Here is an 18,928-nt window from a genome sequence, read left to right as displayed (position 1 = left end):
TTCTTTTAGGTTGCGGGAGGCACAAAATTGACTTGGTGGTCTTTAGAAATTTACTCCTGCTGTGCGCCAAATGAGCTGCCCAAGAACCAGTGTCTGAAAATCCTAGCCCCAAATATGGGAAAGTGCGAGTGCATAACTAGCGTTCAGATCCTGAGGCAATTGAATTAATAAGGTGCTTTTTGGGGCCACAGCTCATTATGAATGATTTTTGAAAGTTAGTGCAAAGATCTAGGCCAGCCATAAAGTCTATGAAGCCCCTAATTAAAGTGCATAGTGCATTCGGAGTGCGGCCCATTAGGACCGCACTATCCGCATATTCTAGGACGGGGAGTGTACTACCATTGATTCTCGGGACGTCAGTGGTAAGTTCAGACAGTACATTGTGTAGATCATTGATGTACAAAATAAATAGGAGAGGGGCCAGTACGCACCCCTGCCTGACCCCTCTACCAATATTAATGTCACCTGAAACCTCCCTGTCCTTACCAATCCTCACCCGTGCCTTCAAGTCCCTGTGCAAAGAAGCTAAAAATGAACTAAAACCTCATCTAACCCATATTTTAAAAGGATTGACCACAAACGTGACATCTTAACAAAGTCAAAGGCTGAGGTAATGTCCATAAAAGCCAAGTAAATGGGAGATTGCCGAGCTATAGTGTATTTGCCAACAATCAGATTGATATTTAGGCATTGTTCCACAGTTCCCAATTTACTTCTAAAACCTAGCTGGCAGTTGTTTAAAATGCGTTCCTCCTCAGCCCAAGACCTAATTTTGTTAAACAGGATCCTCCCAAGTATCGTAAGTGTGTTATCAATCAGGGAGATCAGTCTATAACAGCTGGGGTTGGATCGGTCCCCTTGTTTAAAAATCGGAACTATAATGCTGATAGACCATGTGCTAGGAATAAAAGTGTTTGTTAAATTATTAAAAACATTAAGTAAAAGGCCACCCACAACTCTTTTATGCTTAATAAGGTCAATGGAGAGCCCAACAGGGCCGGGGGCTTTATTACCTAGACGTTGCTGAATGGCGTCCTCGACTTCTGACACCGATATCTGGATTCGCGAAACATCATGAATGTTAAAGGGATCCTCACTCGAAGATGGCAAGAGGATTACTTGCTAATGACATTGGATTTATCCAATGTATATACATCAATAATTCACAAAGATGAGGTAAGGGCATTGGAACATTTCCTGAGCACCAGACCGATTGAATTTAATGAGCACAACAAAATGCTCATCAGTCTGATGAATTTCTGCTTAGAAAACAATTTCTTTCTATACCAACAGCAGGTATACCAACAAACCAGAGGTGTAGCATTGGGGGCAAGCTTTATGCCAAGCTATACTTGCCTACATATAGGATGATGGGAGGAGATTATTTTAAATACTAAATATGCAGACACCCTAGCAGACCATGAGATTAAGTGGACAAGGTACATCGACAACCTTTTTGTAATGTTTATGTTTATAGAATTTATAAAGCGCACGTATACCAACGGTCGTATTGCACTCTGGGGAGAGGGGAGCTGTCCTCCAGGACTCTAACAATAGGCTTGAGTGAATACCCATGTTTTTAGCTTTTTCCTAAAACTGGTATATTCTGAGATTAATCTGATTTCAATTGGTAGGGAATTTCAGAGTGTGGGGCCTAGTACAGAAAAGCGCAAGCCACCTGTTCTCTTTCGCTTAAATCTAGGAGTCATCAACATGTTCATTGTGGCCGATCTAAGATTCCGTTTAGGCAAGTATCTTGAGATCTTAGTGGATATGACCTTGGGACCTGTGTCATGTAGTGCTTTAAAGACCATACAACCGGTCTTGAACATAGATCACAGGAAGCCAATGAAGCTGCTTCATCAGCGGTTTAGTGTAGCAGTGTCTCGGTTGCTGAAAGACCAGCCTGGCCGCTTGATTTTGGATAAGCTGTAACCTATACGTTTGGCTACCAGGGATTCCTAGGTAAATGGAATTGACATAATCCAACCTGGACGATATTAGGGCAAGCAAAATAGCTATGCTGGCCTACCTGGAGAAAAATTTCCTGATTTTCTAATAGGGTCCTCAATTGATACATGCATGCTGATGAAACCAGGCTGATCTGGTCCTGCATGGAATTGATTCACGCATGCGGATGAAACCAGGCTGATCTGGTCCTGCATGGAATTGATAAACGCATGCGGATGAAACCAGGCCGATCTGGACCTGCATGGAATTGATAAACGCATGCGGATGAAAGCAGGCCGATATGGACCTGCATGGAATTGATAAACGCATGCGGATGAAACCAGGCCGATCTGGACCTGCATGGAATTGATAAATGTATGCGGATGAAACCAGGCTGATCTGGTCCTGCATGAAAAGATTAGCATTTATCTTGATTCCCAGACTTTTAACTGAATTTTTGGGTATGGGAGGGGTACCCAATGCAGCTGGGCAGTGTGCTGGTGTCCACTGTTCTATTCCGTTATTAGAGATAATTATCTCTGTTTTATCAGAGTTTAATTTGAGATAATTATGAGTCATCCACTCCTAGATGAAAAGCATAGTCTGTTGAAATAAGCCCTTGGAGTCATTTGGATCATCAAGCGGGAATATCAACTGCATGTCATCTGCATAGTTGTATACCTTCACTCCTTTTTCTTGGAGAGCATAAATCGGAGGACAGATATATATATATTAAACAGATGGGGCGAAAGGGAGGACCCCTGAGGTACCCACATGTGGTGTTAGCCCGAGAGGGATTGAAGGGAGCCAGTCTAATGGACTGGGAGCGCTCCCCTACGAAAGAAAGCATCCAATCCAGAGCGTCCAATCTGGCGGGGCAATAGACTATCATCATCATCAAAGTCTTTATTTCGGTATTACAGTGCCATAAAAGAGACAGACACACGAATCTTGGTTGACATTGTTCGGGTAAAAGGTACTATAAAATGCTTCCTATACAGACTCTTAGCAATAAAAAGAGAGAAATAAAAATTGACAAATTCTTGGTGCAAATGTACAAGCACAAAAAGGGGACAGAGCAAAACAGATTTCAAAATTTAAATGATTTTGCCAATCGGGACAAAGTTAGTGTTTTATATTGTTTTATTGTTTATATCACATTTTGCTGATTAGTGAAGCCCGATTACACAACAAGAGCCATTTTAAATCCAATAAAAAGGATAAAAAGCTTAAAATAGTACCATAAAAACAATTTATTTACAAGCCAAAATGCTAGTGCAAAATACACACCCGACTGGGCTGATCATTATAGTTTCAGTTTGATTTATTCATGCCAGTTGGGGAAGTAGATATAACCCTCCTTCTCATCGCCCAAAACTGGTCCAGAAATTTTTCAGTTGCACAAGCATGGAGTGGTTCACATCTGACTTTAAAATGCGTAGGGCGTCTTTGTGGCTGTGTGTCCCAAGTTGTCTACATACCGGAGTTAGGCAATTCCTTCTAAGTCTGGCATAGGCAGCACAAGCAAAAAAGACATGGCCTTTTGTTTCATAAGTGCATGGACAAGAGGGACAGCCCTTGGGCTGTGATGTGTTTATCAGCCAGGAGTTAGTGAAAGCATTGATGGGTAGGCAGCCATGTCTGAACTGGGTGTACAATTTCCTATCTGCCGACACTTTAATAAAATCAAGATAGCTTTCTAGCCGGCTGATGGATTTTGTGTCAGTAAAAACATCAATTAAACAGCCTTGATGGATTTTCAGGAAATTCTTCTGTTCTACCCATGCCCAGTACTGAGATTTTAATTGATTCCTAGAGTATGTGGGCGGGAGACCTTCTAGCTCCTTGGGCACGCCTATGCCTGCCCGCATGGTATCTGTGTGTTTAATCCACCCAATTTTATGGTTTTTATCCAAGGTAGAAACTTCAGTAAAAGCAGCTGCATAGGGGGCCAGGTCAGGGGTTGTGACCATTTTGTGCCAAAAGAGCAGTTGTCGTAAGCTCATTTGGGGGCATATGTATCAAAACCCGAATTTGCGATTCTCAAATAGCGATTTTTTGAGAATCGCTATTTGAGAATCGCAAAATGGGATGTATTTAAAATATCGCTAATATTTAGCGATTTCTTAAAATTCCTTAATTGCGATTAGCAAATTGCGAAATCGCAATTAAGGAATACCTTCCCATTCATTCCTATGGGCCAGGAGAACCATAGGAATGAATGGGAAGTAATTCTCAAATTGCGATTCGCAATTTGCTAATCGCAAGTTGAGAATAATTTCAAAGGTGCAAGGGTGTCAAGATGACACCCTGATGCACCCCTGAAATCAGCATGTGTGGACATATGGCACACATACATGCCCTAAGGGCATGTATGTGCGCCACGTGGCACTAATTAAAATTTTAAAAAGTGCATTTTTAAAAGAATTCGCAAATTACCACCAACTAGAAGTTGATGGTAATTTGCGATTTCTTAAGGATTTTTCGCAAAACTTTGTTGCCTGTTACATTTCATTTAAGAAATCGCAATTTGCGATTTCTTACATGCTTACGAAAAGTTAAGAAATCGCAAAATTAGCGATTCCTTAAATTTGCGCTGAAAAATGGCTCATACATACCGTTTAGCGATTTTTTATTCGCAAACGCTGTTTTTTGCGAATCGCAGCGTTTGCGAGTAAAAAAACGCTTGATACATATGCCCCTTGGTCATTAATAGACTTAACACCCAAGTCAAGTTTGAAGGGGAGAAGGGGAGTGCTTTGGGGGAGTGATACCAAGCTCCTAAGGAACTTGTTTTCCACTGTTAAAAGGGTGTTAACATTTATGGAATCCCACAGTTCTACCCCGTAAAGCACACTACTTACTACCTTGCAGCTATACAGCTTGAGTGCGGGGACTACAGGCTTGGTATACGAAAGGCAGTGCTCCCGCCGCAAAGCCCCAGTTAACTGGGAACATTTCAGGGACGCCTAGGTGCTTCTTCCAGGCCATTCCCTCGGACAGCTTGATTCCCAGTTAATCAAAGGAACCAACTCACTCGAGCAGGACATTATCTAGGACCAAGTTACCTTTAAAGGATTTGTGGGGATTTAGCATCATCAACTTGGTTTTAGTAGTGTTGATGACCAAACCCCTCACATGACAAAAGGCCTTAATGCCTTCGATGCTCATGACGGAATGGTTCCGTCATGAGCATCGGTGCCCCTGTGCTCATGACGGAACCATTCCGTCATGAGGCCAGGGGCAAGAAATCCCTCTGCTGCAGACAGCAGAGGGATTTCTATTTAATCCCTTTGACCTTGGGAGCTGGGGAAGAGCTTCCCCAGCTCCCGAGGCCCCCTCCCTGGTTTCTGTGCAATGAAGATCAGCGCGCACGTCGTGCTGTCTTCATTGCACAAAAACCGAAACTGAAATGAGCCTTTAGGCTCATTTCAGTTTCACTTTATATGTGCTCAGGGGGCTATCTCAGCCCCCTGGGCACGTAGAAAGACGGGAGAGGTATCATTGGAAAGGGGAGAATCTCCCCTTTCAAATGGTACCCCTCCCCAGTGGATCCCTGCTTGGGGATCGCCCCAGGAGGGCGATCCCCAAGCAGGGATCCACCCACTAGACACCAGGGAGGGGGGAGCGGCCCCTTAGGCAAGGGCTTTTGCTCCCCCCAAATATGTTTAGTGTCATTTAGTCTTTTTGCCCCCCCTGGGGGGCATATGGGGCAGTAGCCCCCAATCTGCCCCCCAGGGGGGCAAAAAGCCCACTAGACACCAGGGATATTTACTTTGCGCACAAAATTTCTTTGGGTGGGGGCTGCCCATGAAGGGCATGTCCATGCCACCCCCACATAATGTACAGCCTTTCTGCCCCCCCTGGGGGGCAGTTGGGGGCAGTAGCCCCTAATCTGCCCCGCCAGGGGGCAGAAAGCCCACTATATGCCAGGGATTTATTTTTTCTTATAATTTGTGGTGGGGGCTGGCCAATATGGGCATGCCCATGCCCCCACCCACCCTCCGCAAAAATGACAGCCTTTCTGCCCCCCCTGGAGGGCAGATGGGGGCATTAGCCCAAAATTTGCCCCCCCGGGGAGTCAAAAAGTCCAGTAGACACCAGTTTTGGGCAGCCCCCACCCTAATTAAAATTTGCCCAAAAAACTCCCTGGTGTCTTATGGACTTTCTTCCCCCCCCCTGGCGGGCAGATGGGGGCATTAGCCCCCAATCTGCCCCGCAGGGGGGCAAAAAGCCCACAAGACACCAGGGATTTTTGGGGGGCAAATTTGAATTAGGGTGGGGGCTCCCAAAACGGGCATGCCCATGCACCCACCCGCAAAAATAACAGCCTTCCTGCCCCCCTTGGGGGGCAGATGGGGCAGCAGCCCCCAATCTGCCCCCCCGGAGGGGCAAAAAGCCCACTAGACGCCAGGGATTTTTTTGGCAAATTTTAATTAGGGTGGGGGCATTGGCATGCCCTTTTTGGGCAACCCCCACCCTAATTAAAATTTGTCCAAAAAACTCCCTGGCATCTAGTGGACTTTCTGCCCCCCTGGGGGGCAGATGGAGCCATTAGCCACCAATCTGCCCTGCCAGAGGAAAAAAAAAAAATGCTCACTAGATGCCAGGGTTTTTTGGGGGGCAAATTTGAATTATGGCGGGGGCTCCCAAAACGGGCATACCCATGCCCCCACCCCCTCCTTAAAAAAATAACAGCCTTCCTACCCCCTGGGGGGCAGATGGGGCAGTATCCCCCAATCTGCCACGCCAGGGGGGCAAAAAGCCCAATTGACGCCAGGGAGTTTTTTTGGGGCAAATTTGAATTAGGGTGGGGGCTCCCAAAAGAGGCATGCCCATGCCCCCATCCCCCTCCCCTGCAAAAATAACAGCCTTCCTGCTCCCCTGTGGGGCAGATGGGGCAGTAGACTTTAAAATGCGTAGGGCGTCTTTGTGGCTGTGTGTCCCAGGTTGTCTACATACCTGAGTTAGCCAATTCCTTCTAGGTCTGGCATAGGCAGCACAAGCAAAAAAGACATGGCCTTTTGTTTCATAAGTGCATGGACAAGAGGGACAGCCCTTGGGCTGTGATGTGTTTATCAGCCAGGAGTTAGTGAAAGCATTAATGGGTAGGCAGCCATGTCTGAACTGGGTGCACAATTTCCTATCTGCCGACACTTTAATAAAATCAAGATAGCTTTCTAGCCGGCTGATGGATTTTGTGTCATTAAAAACATCAATTAAACAGCCATGTTGGATTTTCAGGAAATTCTTCTGTTCTACCCATGCCCAGTACTTAGATTTTAATTGATTCCTAGAGTATGTGGGTGGGAGACCTTCTAGCTCCTTGGGCACGCCTATGCCTGCCCGCATGGTATCTATGTGTTTAATCCACCCAATTTTATGGTTTTTAACCAAGGTAGAAACTTCAGTAAAAGCAGCGGCATAAGGGGCCAGGTCAGGGGTTGTGATTATTCTATGCCAAAAAACGGTGGGGGCATTGGCATACCCATTTTGGGCAGCCCCCACCCTAATTAAAATTTGCCCCAAAAACCCCCAGGCGTCTAGTGGACTTTTTGCCTCCTCTGGGGGGCAGATGGGGGCATCAGCCCCCAATCTGCCCTGTTGGAGGGGTAAAAAGCCCACTAGACGCCAGGGATTATTTTGGGGAAAATTTTAATTAGGTTGGGGGTTGGCCAAAACTGACATGCCCATGCACCCACCCCCTCCCTGCAAAAGTTACAGCCTTCCTGCCCCACGTCGGGGACAGATGGGGCAGTAGCCCCCAATCTGCCCCCCCGGGGGGCAAAATGCCTACTAGACACCAGAGATTTTTCAGGGCAAATTTTAATTAGGGTGGGGGCATTGGCATGCCCGTTTTGAACAGCCCCCACCCTAATTAAAATTTGCCCAAAAAAATCCCTGGCGTCTAGTGGACTTTCTGTTCCCCCGGGGGGGCAGATAGGGGCAGTAGCCCTCAATCTGCCCCCCTTGGAGGGCAAAAAGCCCACTGGACGAAAACGATTACGCTGGCTTTTATTTTGTGTGGGGGTGGGGGCTGCCCCGAATCGGCATACCAATGCCCCCACCCCCCAAAAAATAGCCACAGTGTTTCTGCCCCCCTTGGGGGCATATCGAGGCAAACCCTCCCCCCCTCCGATGCCCCCCCCCGGGTGGCAGAAAGTCAACTAGGCACAGAGTTGTTTTTAGCAATATGCCTACCTGTGGATTTAGGGCCCTAGTGCAGCCATCACATAGGGAAACCTACCACACCCACACATTTCTGAAAACTAGACACCCGGGGGCTTCCAGGGAGGTATGGCTTGCATGGATCCCCCAACGTTTCCTTACCCAGAATCCCCTGCAAACCTCAATTTTAGCTGAAAAAAATCACTTTTTTCACACATTTTTGTGTAGGAAAGTTGTGGCATCACCGGGCTCACACATATTTGCCACCACCCAGCGTTCCCCCAGGTCTCCCAAAAAAATGGTGCCTCACTCGTGTGGGAGGCCCTAGTAACCGCGACAGGCAAAGGCTCAAAACGTTGTGAGGCGAAATCAACATTGCCGATCAAAAAATGTTGTTGCGGGTACTTGGTGATTCTTGAATTGTAAGAGTTTAATTAATCAGGCAATACAATTATTATTAGTCTCATTAGGATTATTATTATTATTTATTTTTATATGGTGCACAAATCATCCCCAAAGGGATCTCTCGCCGCCTTGGGAGGCAGGCTTCCAAGAACAAAGCGACTCAGTTGAATAGCCAGGTTTTTAGGTACTTCTTAAAAATGGTTAAGTTTGAGCAAGAGCGCAAATCTAGGGGCAGCATATTCCAGTAATTAGGAGCCAGATAGGAGAAGGCACGGCCCGCCATCTTAGCTTTTTTAATTCTCGGCATTGGGAGAAGCTTTTGGCCGCTGGATCTTAGCAGTCGTGCCGGAGTGTACCATTCCAGCTTCTTTGTGAGGTATAAGGGTCCTTGTCCGGAGAGTGCTTTAAAAACTAGGCACAAAAGTTTTAAAAGTGCCCTCTTTCTTATCGGCAGCCAACGCAACTCTCTCAATAGCGGTAAAGATGGAGTAAGTGGAGGCTTATTTAAGCCTAAACGAGCAGCCGTGTTTTGCACGACTTGTAGCCTAGAAAGCAGGTCCTCCCTCACCCCCACTAGGAAAGCATTTCCGTAGTCCAGTCTACTGACTAGCAGTGACTGGATCAGAACCCTTCTAGCAGAGAGAGGAACCCATGGGAAGACCTTCTTCAATGTGCGAATCAGGCCGAAACATTTGCCTGATAGGATTTTAACATGTTCTTCCATGGATAAATTGTTATCCATTGCAATGCCTACATTTTTTACCCATTTTTTAGGGGAGGGGGATAATCCTACTTCCTCCGGCCACCACTCAACAGTCCACAATTCCTTCACTTTACCAAACAGTAGGATCTCCGTCTTGTTGGAATTAAGTTGGAGGTAGTTGTTTTTCATCCATGTGGATATTTTAATCATACAGCTCTCAAATCTGTCTCTGGTCGCCGTGTGGTCCTTCTCTATGGGGATTAACACCTGAGTGTCGTCCGCATAGGAGATGGTTTGGAATCCACAGGATTTTACAATGGTAGCCAGAGATGCCACATAGATGTTGAACAGGGTGGAGCTTAAAATGGAGCCCTGAGGAACTACCTTATACACGACTGTGGTCTGAGAGACAAATGAGTCTAACTGCACACATTGAGATATGTCCGAAAAGAAACTCCGCAGCCACTCCCATGCCATTCCAGTGACACCTATCTCTCGCAGTCTATTCAACAGAATTCTGTGTGAGATGGTGTCAAAGGCTGCTGACAGATCAAGTAGGACCAGCACAACCGGAGTCCCTTCATCCAGTAGCAGCCTGATTGTGTCTGTTACCTCCACCAGAGCAGACTACGTGCTGTAACCAGCACGGAAAGCCCGACTGCAAGGGATCTAAAAGGACGTGCTGATCCAGATGGTCTGAAAGTTGGCGATTTATCAAAGTTTCCATAACTTTAGAGCAGCCCGGGAGGAGCGAAATGGGTCTATAATTCTGCAGATCGGCACAGTCGGAAGATGGTTTCTTGGGCAGGGGTTTAATAAAGGCTTTTTTCCATCTGGCCGGAAAAGACGAGGTAACTAGAGATAAGTTACATACTTCCGTTATGGGGTTTACTAGCTCCATTGCTAGATCCGACAACACATAGGGGGGGCTATATCAGACGGGGAGCCTGACTTAATACCTTTCAGTAGTGATAGCACCTGTTCTCTAGTGATGGTTGCAAAAGTCTCTAATCTCACCAAAGAGGGGTTATCAGTGATTAGACTTCCTTCCCTGTTATCTGGTACCTGCTTGAAGGAGTCATAGATGTTATCTATCTTGTTTTTGAAATGTATCGCAAGCTTATCGCAAAATTCCTATGTGGGGGGGCAGGTGCAATTGGCTACGCTGGGAGCAGTAAATTCCTTGAGAATCCTAAAAAGTTCTTTAGAAGAACCCTTTGCCCCATCTATGCAAGAGGCCAGGAATGTTCGTCTTGCTGTATTGCAGTTATTGAGATACATCCTATGTACAATATTATAAGCAAGTCTATCAGTCTACGATTTTGTTTTCCTCCATTTTCATACCTTTACCCTGCAGGCAGCCTTCTGAGTCTTTAAACTATCCGAATACCATGGAGCTGGACTTTTTTTAATCATATATTGTAGCTGTTTTGCTCGGGGCGATCTTGTCAAAAGTCCTTATGACCTCTGACTCTAATTTACATAAGGCTACGTTGATGTCCTGACATTCATTGAGCAAAGGAGGTGAGAATACTGTACTGAACGTCTTAGGTGTTATTTTCCTCCATTGTCTACGTAAGACTTTCCGCCCTTGCGGTTTGTCCAGACCTTTAGGAGCCGACAAAGAGTAACTCAGGGCCATATGGTCCGACCAACTAACTACTTGAGGTGGTTCTGTGCTCCAGCTAGGGATATTTGTGAATATATTATCTAGCGTATGGCCTGCTATATGAGTTGGAGAAGATACTTTAGGCAACAGATCTAACGACTCCATAGCTGCTAGCAAATCAACAGTGACAATATTAAAATTCATGTCAAAATGAAAATTTAAATCTCCTAAAAGGAAAAAATCCTTCGTTTGCAGGACGTATGGGGCCAGTATTTCTAATAGTGAGGCACAAAAGACATTCTTGTTTTCCCCAGGAGGGTGATACACAACCGCTCCTATCACTTTGTGGCTATGTACCAAATCGATAGATACAATCATCAGCTCCATCATAGGAGACAATATTGTGTCCAACACTTTTAAATTTAAGACAGAACGGGTCACAATGGCCAGCCCTCCACCTTTTTTTCCAGTTCTATCCAACCTTTATACCTTGTAGTCAGAAGCAAAAGCTATAGCTAGAGAGGGAGTGGAATGTATATGTAGCCAAGTCTCAGTAAAGAAACATATGTCCGGTTTTTGATCATCCAAAAGATCCCAAATTTCCATGGCATGCTTGGATATAGATCTGGCATTAATGTATAGCTCTTGGAAGGTGCCGTCTGTCCTCATACCTTTATTTATGTCTTCATTCAGGGTGGTATTGGTAGTTGCTTGCGGCCCTGAGGGCCGATTCTTGTTCCAAAGACTGCCTGCCTTCTGGGGTTGAATAACTAGCCATTGGCAACAAGGGCGACAGTTTTTAAAGGCTCCAGTGTACAGGCAAAACCTGCCCTCACATTCCCGGCAGATGCTAGTTGTCCCCAGTTCCAACAGCTCCTCCCTGGAATAGGTTAGAGGCGGCATTGTTGAAAATGGGAGGTATGGCAGAGATTTCTGTCAGCTGGCAGCGTTCAGGCACGGACGGGTGCAGACGGGCATCTATGCAAGTGGCCAGGAATGTTCGTCTTGCTGTATTGCAGTTATTGAGATACATCCTATGTACAATATTATAAGCAAGTCTATCAGTCTACGATTTTGTTTTCCTCCATTTTCATACCTTTACCCTGCAGGCAGCCTTCTGAGTCTTTAAACTATCCGAATACCATGGAGCTGGACTTTTTTTAATCATATATTGTAGCTGTTTTGCTCGGGGCGATCTTGTCAAAAGTCCTTATGACCTCTGACTCTAATTTACATAAGGCTACGTTGATGTCCTGACATTCATTGAGCAAAGGAGGTGAGAATACTGTACTGAACGTCTTAGGTGTTATTTTCCTCCATTGTCTACGTAAGACTTTCCGCCCTTGCGGTTTGTCCAGACCTTTAGGAGCCGACAAAGAGTAACTCAGGGCCATATGGTCCGACCAACTAACTACTTGAGGTGGTTCTGTGCTCCAGCTAGGGATATTTGTGAATATATTATCTAGCGTATGGCCTGCTATATGAGTTGGAGAAGATACTTTAGGCAACAGATCTAACGACTCCATAGCTGCTAGCAAATCAACAGTGACAATATTAAAATTCATGTCAAAATGAAAATTTAAATCTCCTAAAAGGAAAAAATCCTTCGTTTGCAGGACGTATGGGGCCAGTATTTCTAATAGTGAGGCACAAAAGACATTCTTGTTTTCCCCAGGAGGGTGATACACAACCGCTCCTATCACTTTGTGGCTATGTACCAAATCGATAGATACAATCATCAGCTCCATCATAGGAGACAATATTGTGTCCAACACTTTTAAATTTAAGACAGAACGGGTCACAATGGCCAGCCCTCCACCTTTTTTTCCAGTTCTATCCAACCTTTATACCTTGTAGTCAGAAGCAAAAGCTATAGCTAGAGAGGGAGTGGAATGTATATGTAGCCAAGTCTCAGTAAAGAAACATATGTCCGGTTTTTGATCATCCAAAAGATCCCAAATTTCCATGGCATGCTTGGATATAGATCTGGCATTACTGTATAGCCCTTGGAAGGTGCCGTCTGTCCTCATACCTTTATTTATGTCTTCATTCAGGGTGGTATTGGTAGTTGCTTGCGGCCCTGAGGGCCGATTCTTGTTCCAAAGACTGCCTGCCTTCTGGGGTTGAATAACTAGCCATTGGCAACAAGGGCGACAGTTTTTAAAGGCTCCAGTGTACAGGCAAAACCTGCCCTCACATTCCCGGCAGATGCTAGTTGTCCCCAGTTCCAACAGCTCCTCCCTGGAATAGGTTAGAGGCGGCATTGTTGAAAATGGGAGGTATGGCAGAGATTTCTGTCAGCTGGCAGCGTTCAGGCACGGACGGGTGCAGACGGGCTTGCCTTAGGCGTGTCTGCGAGTAACGTCCCGTTAAATGACTCAGCGGTGGATCACTAGAGCGCTAACTTCCCAAAATGGCGCCCGCTTAGTGCCCCTCTTGTCATGGGTTTCCTCTCTACACTCAATCGGTCATGCAAGGGACCGTGGTGGACCGGAGAGACCCTTGTGGTAAATAACAACAAATGTGCCCCACAAGATTACAATGATAATATAAAAAGCGATGGCCCCCAATATTTAGACACACGTCATAAATTCTAAAAACGTCAGTATCAAGTCAATGGCAAATAGTATTTTTATAAAAGAAACACGATATTATCAGGCAAAACACTCTAAAAAGGCTAGCGACTTCAATTGTGCTGCGAGAGAAAGAAGCCAGCAGCAGCAGCAGGATTAAAAAGAGAAACTGGCACTTAGTGCTCAGCGACCCCTTGGTGGGGGTTAAACTTCCACAGACACCTACAATAACTTTCAGGAAGGTCCCATCCACTAGCAAGTTCCTAGTTAGTAGCAGCCCAAAAGTAGGATCAGGTTCAGGCTGGTTGGCAGGTCGGAAAGGCTTTGTCAGATGCTCCTCCTGTAGGGCGTACAAGTTCGGAATTAGTATCCACATGCTGGAGTCCTCTTGTGGACTGTGGTACGTGGGGAGCACAATACTGCAGGCCCACAAGACGATTCTCCAGCACCTAAGGCCCATAACTAACTCGGATTCAACCTACCCAGAGGCCCGCCATTTCAGAGAAGTCCATGGTAATGATTTGGAACATCTAAAATTCTATGCCGTGGACTCAATTCTTCCATTAAGACGAGGTGGAGACAGAGAGGCCATTGTAAGGAGATTAGAAACCAGGTATATTTTGGAGTTTGATAGCAATAGCCCACAGGGGCTCAACACCACTGAGGATGTGTGTACTTGGCTCTAGCAATTCTTCTAGGTTAGACTCCAATGTCCAGTAATGTATCTGATTTAACTCACATGCAGTGAGGCATATATAGTCAAAACACGCTGTACCTCATAATCCCTGTATAGAACCTTCCTTTTCACCTTCCTAAAGTAGACACTTTATTTGTGGAAATATGTTCTCCAGAGCATACCCATATACAAATTAGCAATTTTTTTGCACTTTGAACCAACTTTTGACTTTACAACTATTGGCAGCTGAGTAAATGCCCACTAGGGCAGTATTCCTCTTGGACACTCTTTTAAGACTGGTCTTTTATGATTTTAACATTATTTTAGTATTAAATCATGCAAAAATGCACTACATTGCAATTGGGAAGCATTGGGCTTTTTAAGGGACTATACGAATGTTTTTACCTATGCATGGCATATTTAATCTATTTATACAGGTAATTTATGTATGTATTTTGCACATGATTATCATAGTCATGATCAGCTTTTATAAACGTGTCAATGAACTGCTATTTTTGTATTGTGACTAGGGGTGGGCGGAATTTGCGAAATTCACTTTCGCAAATTATCGCTAAAATGTTAAAAATTTCCGCAAACACGCAGAAATATCGCGAAGATGCGGAAGTTTTTTTCCCTCCCGTTCGCGGTATTTTCTGCATGGTCGCGGCTCGCCAACTTACCCATGTGGTTGCATCTTGTTTTCACTTGTCTCGCGGTGCGTGATCGCGAGAAGAAAGACGTGATCGCGCAATGTATGACGTTACTGCGGGAGCGAACTGTCGCGAGACAGCGCAAATGGCTACCAACAATCCAACATCTCGTGGAGAACGCGACCGGATCGGGAAAACTTGTTGGCGAGCGCGGGGATTCAGGTAAGGCGATCGCGCGCACGCGAGAATATATTATTTTACAGCGCGAGCAAGCAAAAAATTTCCGGTAAAATGCGGATTGCGGAAATTTTGACATTTTCGCGCTCTCCGTGGAATGCGAAAATGTCAAATTATCGCAATTTCCGCGAGCAGAACGGAATTTTAGCCCAGGCCTAATTGTGACACCGGAACTCAGAACACTAGTCTGTTTTTCATATTGTCTTTGCACTTTGCATTTTAAATGTGGGAAGGACTTGTAGGCACGTCATGTGATCAAGGCCTGCAAAGCCCGAAAGGCATCAAGGCAGCAAAGTGCACAAATTAATAAAACAAAAACTTGCACAAAGAAAGTGAAGTCCGAGCCTGTTTCTGGTTCCAGGTTGTAGGGTACAGCATGAGAAAAAGGGTTGATGGTCGCCAGTAGGTAGTTATAGTTAGGACCTAGTTTCCATAGGAAAATCATTTTTATTTTCCCAATAACTTTGGCACCGGTTGATGAATATTTGTGAAATTTTTAAAATAAGTAGCCTGCTCTGGGTTAGCTTCTGTCTTGGAAGTTTCAGGGTGATTTGTGAAGTGGGGGCTGAGAAAAAAGGTGGGTCTCATAACGCATTTTCCCCATGTTAATTTCCATAGGAAACTTTAGACAAAGCTACAGCCCGAACTGCTGAATGGAATTACACTGAATTCGGCAAAAAGGTAGAGCTTGGTTCAGAAAGAGCCCTTTTTAGGTCTCGCCTATGTAGCGCGCATGTGCTACATAGGAGAAGACCTTTAGCTATCGATTCAGTTTTGCTGCCAAAAACATGCAAGCGTTGCATTGCTTTGAATGCCAACGCGTGCACGTTTGGCAATTCCTTTGCGGGAGCGAGCTTTCAAACCATGTGTTAATTACAAACATATGGTTCCTGCTCACTCCCGCAAGGGAAACAGGTGCATGCCCTCTCCTCTCACTCCTCCCCCTACTGCCTCCTCCTCTCCTCTTCTTTTTTTTCCCCCTTCAGCGCGCGGCGCGCGAGCTTGTTTAAGGTATCACAGTTTTCAAAGTATGTTTTCATGCGGGGCAGTTTGCGTAGAAAGGACATTCTATTTTGACTTTATTTCCGATGCATGTTTCAACATAGTCCATGTTTCTCGAGCCTCTTTTACACTCACCTCCCTTTCCCTATGGTTCTCCAAGATGATGTAGCAAAATTTGTGGAGCTCCTGTAAATTAAGAACCTTTTCAATTCCCCTGGCGCGTTACTTTGTTACATGGTGTCCACAGCAACCAACAATTTGTACGGGAGGCTAGTGGCGAGCAATCACATGCGGCATGGTGTTCCCTTAAAGCTTTTATCAGTACTAATATTCAGAATGTCAATCCAAGCAAACCAACTTAGAAATTAAAATTGGGAATTAATAGCACCATTGGCAAGCAGAGTTAAAATTGTAATATCAAATTGCTCACGGACAAGAAAACACATACGCATTTTTGAATAGAATATGCGACTCTCAATGTGATCATCACAATCGGAAAAAAAAGATCCCTTTAGCGTGAAACTAGCACAACAGATATGTTGGACTTGGCCCTTCTGGCAAGTTCACCCCTAAAACTTTTTGCATTTATCATAGCCTTTTTCCTATGTTGTATTAGTGGTTTTAGACCTCTAGGCGCTTTTACACTGTGTCCCAGTGGAAAGTGCGTGTGCTCTATATATGTGTTAGTGAGACTGACCTGTCCTCCCATAGGAATGCATGGGGGATCACAGTGACCGTGTTAAGTCCTGATGTGAGAGGAGTGCAGGGTCGAGTTTGGTATGTGTGAACTCGTGAGATTGAATGCTGTGTGATGATGTGTGCGGCGTTACTGTGTCTAGTGTAGAAGTGCCAGTTCTAGAAGCTGGCATATCTGTGTAATAAATGTGAAGTGACTGTCTGGCTTGTGATTGGCTGGTGTGCCTGGCTTCAGGAGTCAGGATGGGTCTGCCCCGGTGGTGAATGGAGAGAGCTGCATGTTGATGGCAGGGAGGAGTACACCTGGGACCTGAATAGGGCTGGGCTTTCCCTCCACAATGGTGGATCCACCCCCGGTGGTGCGTCTAATGTCCCTGGCCTGTCCTGTGAATAGGGAGAGGGGCTGAGCAAAACAAAGTGCTCAGGAACCATTTGCATCTGGTTCGCCCCTTCCCTGCACCTTTGGAGACAAAGGATTTTGTGTATAAAAGAGGGGCTGTGACCCCATGAAAATGTTCTTGTTCTTGGACTAGAAACTACCAGGGGCAGACTGCTGCTGGGGTTTAGGGGAAGACTTGCCTCCCTGGGCCCTGCCCAGCCCCTGGATGCCCTAGATGCTGGAGGACTTAGTTTGGACCCTCCTGCCTGGCCTGAGGATGGCTGGGAGACTGTCCTTGCCCTGAAAGCCTTGCCCTGCATGGCCCCTTGCCCCACAAAGACTGGCTGCTGTTTGACAGACCTGCTGCTTTTCTTTTCAAAGACTGATTATTATCTGAAAAGGAACTTGTGCTCACATCGATCTCCAAGGGCCTGGAAGCGAGCTGGCCCCCTGACCTGAGTCCCAGGAACATTGGACTCTGCCTGCCTGCATCTGAGCCGCGAAAACATTGCTGACCTCTCCCTCTGCTGCTGGAGCCACCCCCAAGTGCGTCCCGTATCTCTGGACTGCCGTGAAGCCGACCTGTGCCTGCCTGCACCCGTGTGACCCGCTCTGACCACAAGCCGTGAACACTCTGTGTCGCTAGGCTGCCGCGAAGCCAACCTGTGCCTGCCCGCACCCATGTGACCCGCTCTGACCATGAGCCGTGCCCACACCGTGTCGCTGGGATGCCCACACCCGCTTCGCCCTCCCCTGAAGGGCGCACTGTTCTGCCTGCCTCATCCCCACTGGGGGGAGACCTTGAAAGATCCGCGCATCGCCTCGGAGACGTTTCGTACACCGACGCGTACACTCTCCCGGACTACACAGAGCCGAAGCATTTCCCCGCTCAGACGGGCATCTACAGAGGTGCACATAGTACGCCTGAAGTGTGCCACTCCCCTCATTGCCGTTTCTGTTGCTCTCGCAGTAATAGCGGTGGGTGCCCACCCCGCCTTATGAAGGTAATTTCAAATTTGGAGGGAGCCTACCCCTCATGGCACTTTGTAACTTATACCCAAAGTGGGTGCCCACCCGTGTTTCCCTGCCGCGGCCCGAGCCACGTTCAAAGATTGCCGCCGAGTCCGCGGCCCGCCTGGTTGTGGGCGGGGCCGCTGGACGGAAGCGGAAATGCGGCCATTTTTCAGGAAGAGGAAGTCCAGGAGCCTTGCAGGCTCCCCCTGCAAAGTCCCGGTCCCGAGATGGGGGACCGGGTGAAGACCGGCACGTCGAGAGGACGGGGCTCTCATGAGGTGAGAGAGCCTCGCCATGACCGCCGCCGAAGAGAAGAATGCCGCCGCCTTGAAGGAGAGCCCCGCGGTGCCAGCAGAAGAGAGAAGTCCTTTCCCTGTCAAGAGCCGGTGAGTTGAGACGGCTACGGGGGGAGGCTGGGCGCATTGTTAGTGCCGATCGCGGCACTGTGTTGAACAAATAGTACTGAGTGGTCCCGCCAGTGAGTGAGCCACTCCAACGACGGGGCATAATTGTTCTAAGAGCCTATGTGGCTCCAACGAGGGGTACATTTGTTTCCAGAGCCGGTGTGTGGCTCCAATGGTTGGGGGCATATTTTATTGGAAGCGCCAGTGCGCTCCATAGTGTTTTGGGTGCCAGTTCTTTTCTGTATTGGCACATAGTGATTTCAGGAGCCCCGTGTGGCTCCACAGTTCGGGGGACATGTTTATTTTCTGAGCCAGATGGCTCCAACGTGGGGCACATTGATTTCCTCATATTTGACTTCCACAGCTGCGCAGCACTTAGTGTCAGCTGCAGCGTTTAGGTCCTGTTCTTGTCCCCAGCTGCCCAGCAAGTAGTGGGCAGCTGCTATGTTTAGGTTCTGGCGC

Source organism: Triturus cristatus, chromosome 10 (genome assembly GCF_964204655.1).
Source record: "Triturus cristatus chromosome 10, aTriCri1.1, whole genome shotgun sequence".
In the NCBI taxonomy this organism is placed as follows: Eukaryota; Metazoa; Chordata; class Amphibia; order Caudata; family Salamandridae; genus Triturus; species Triturus cristatus.
Note: the sequence above shows the minus strand (reverse complement) of the source record.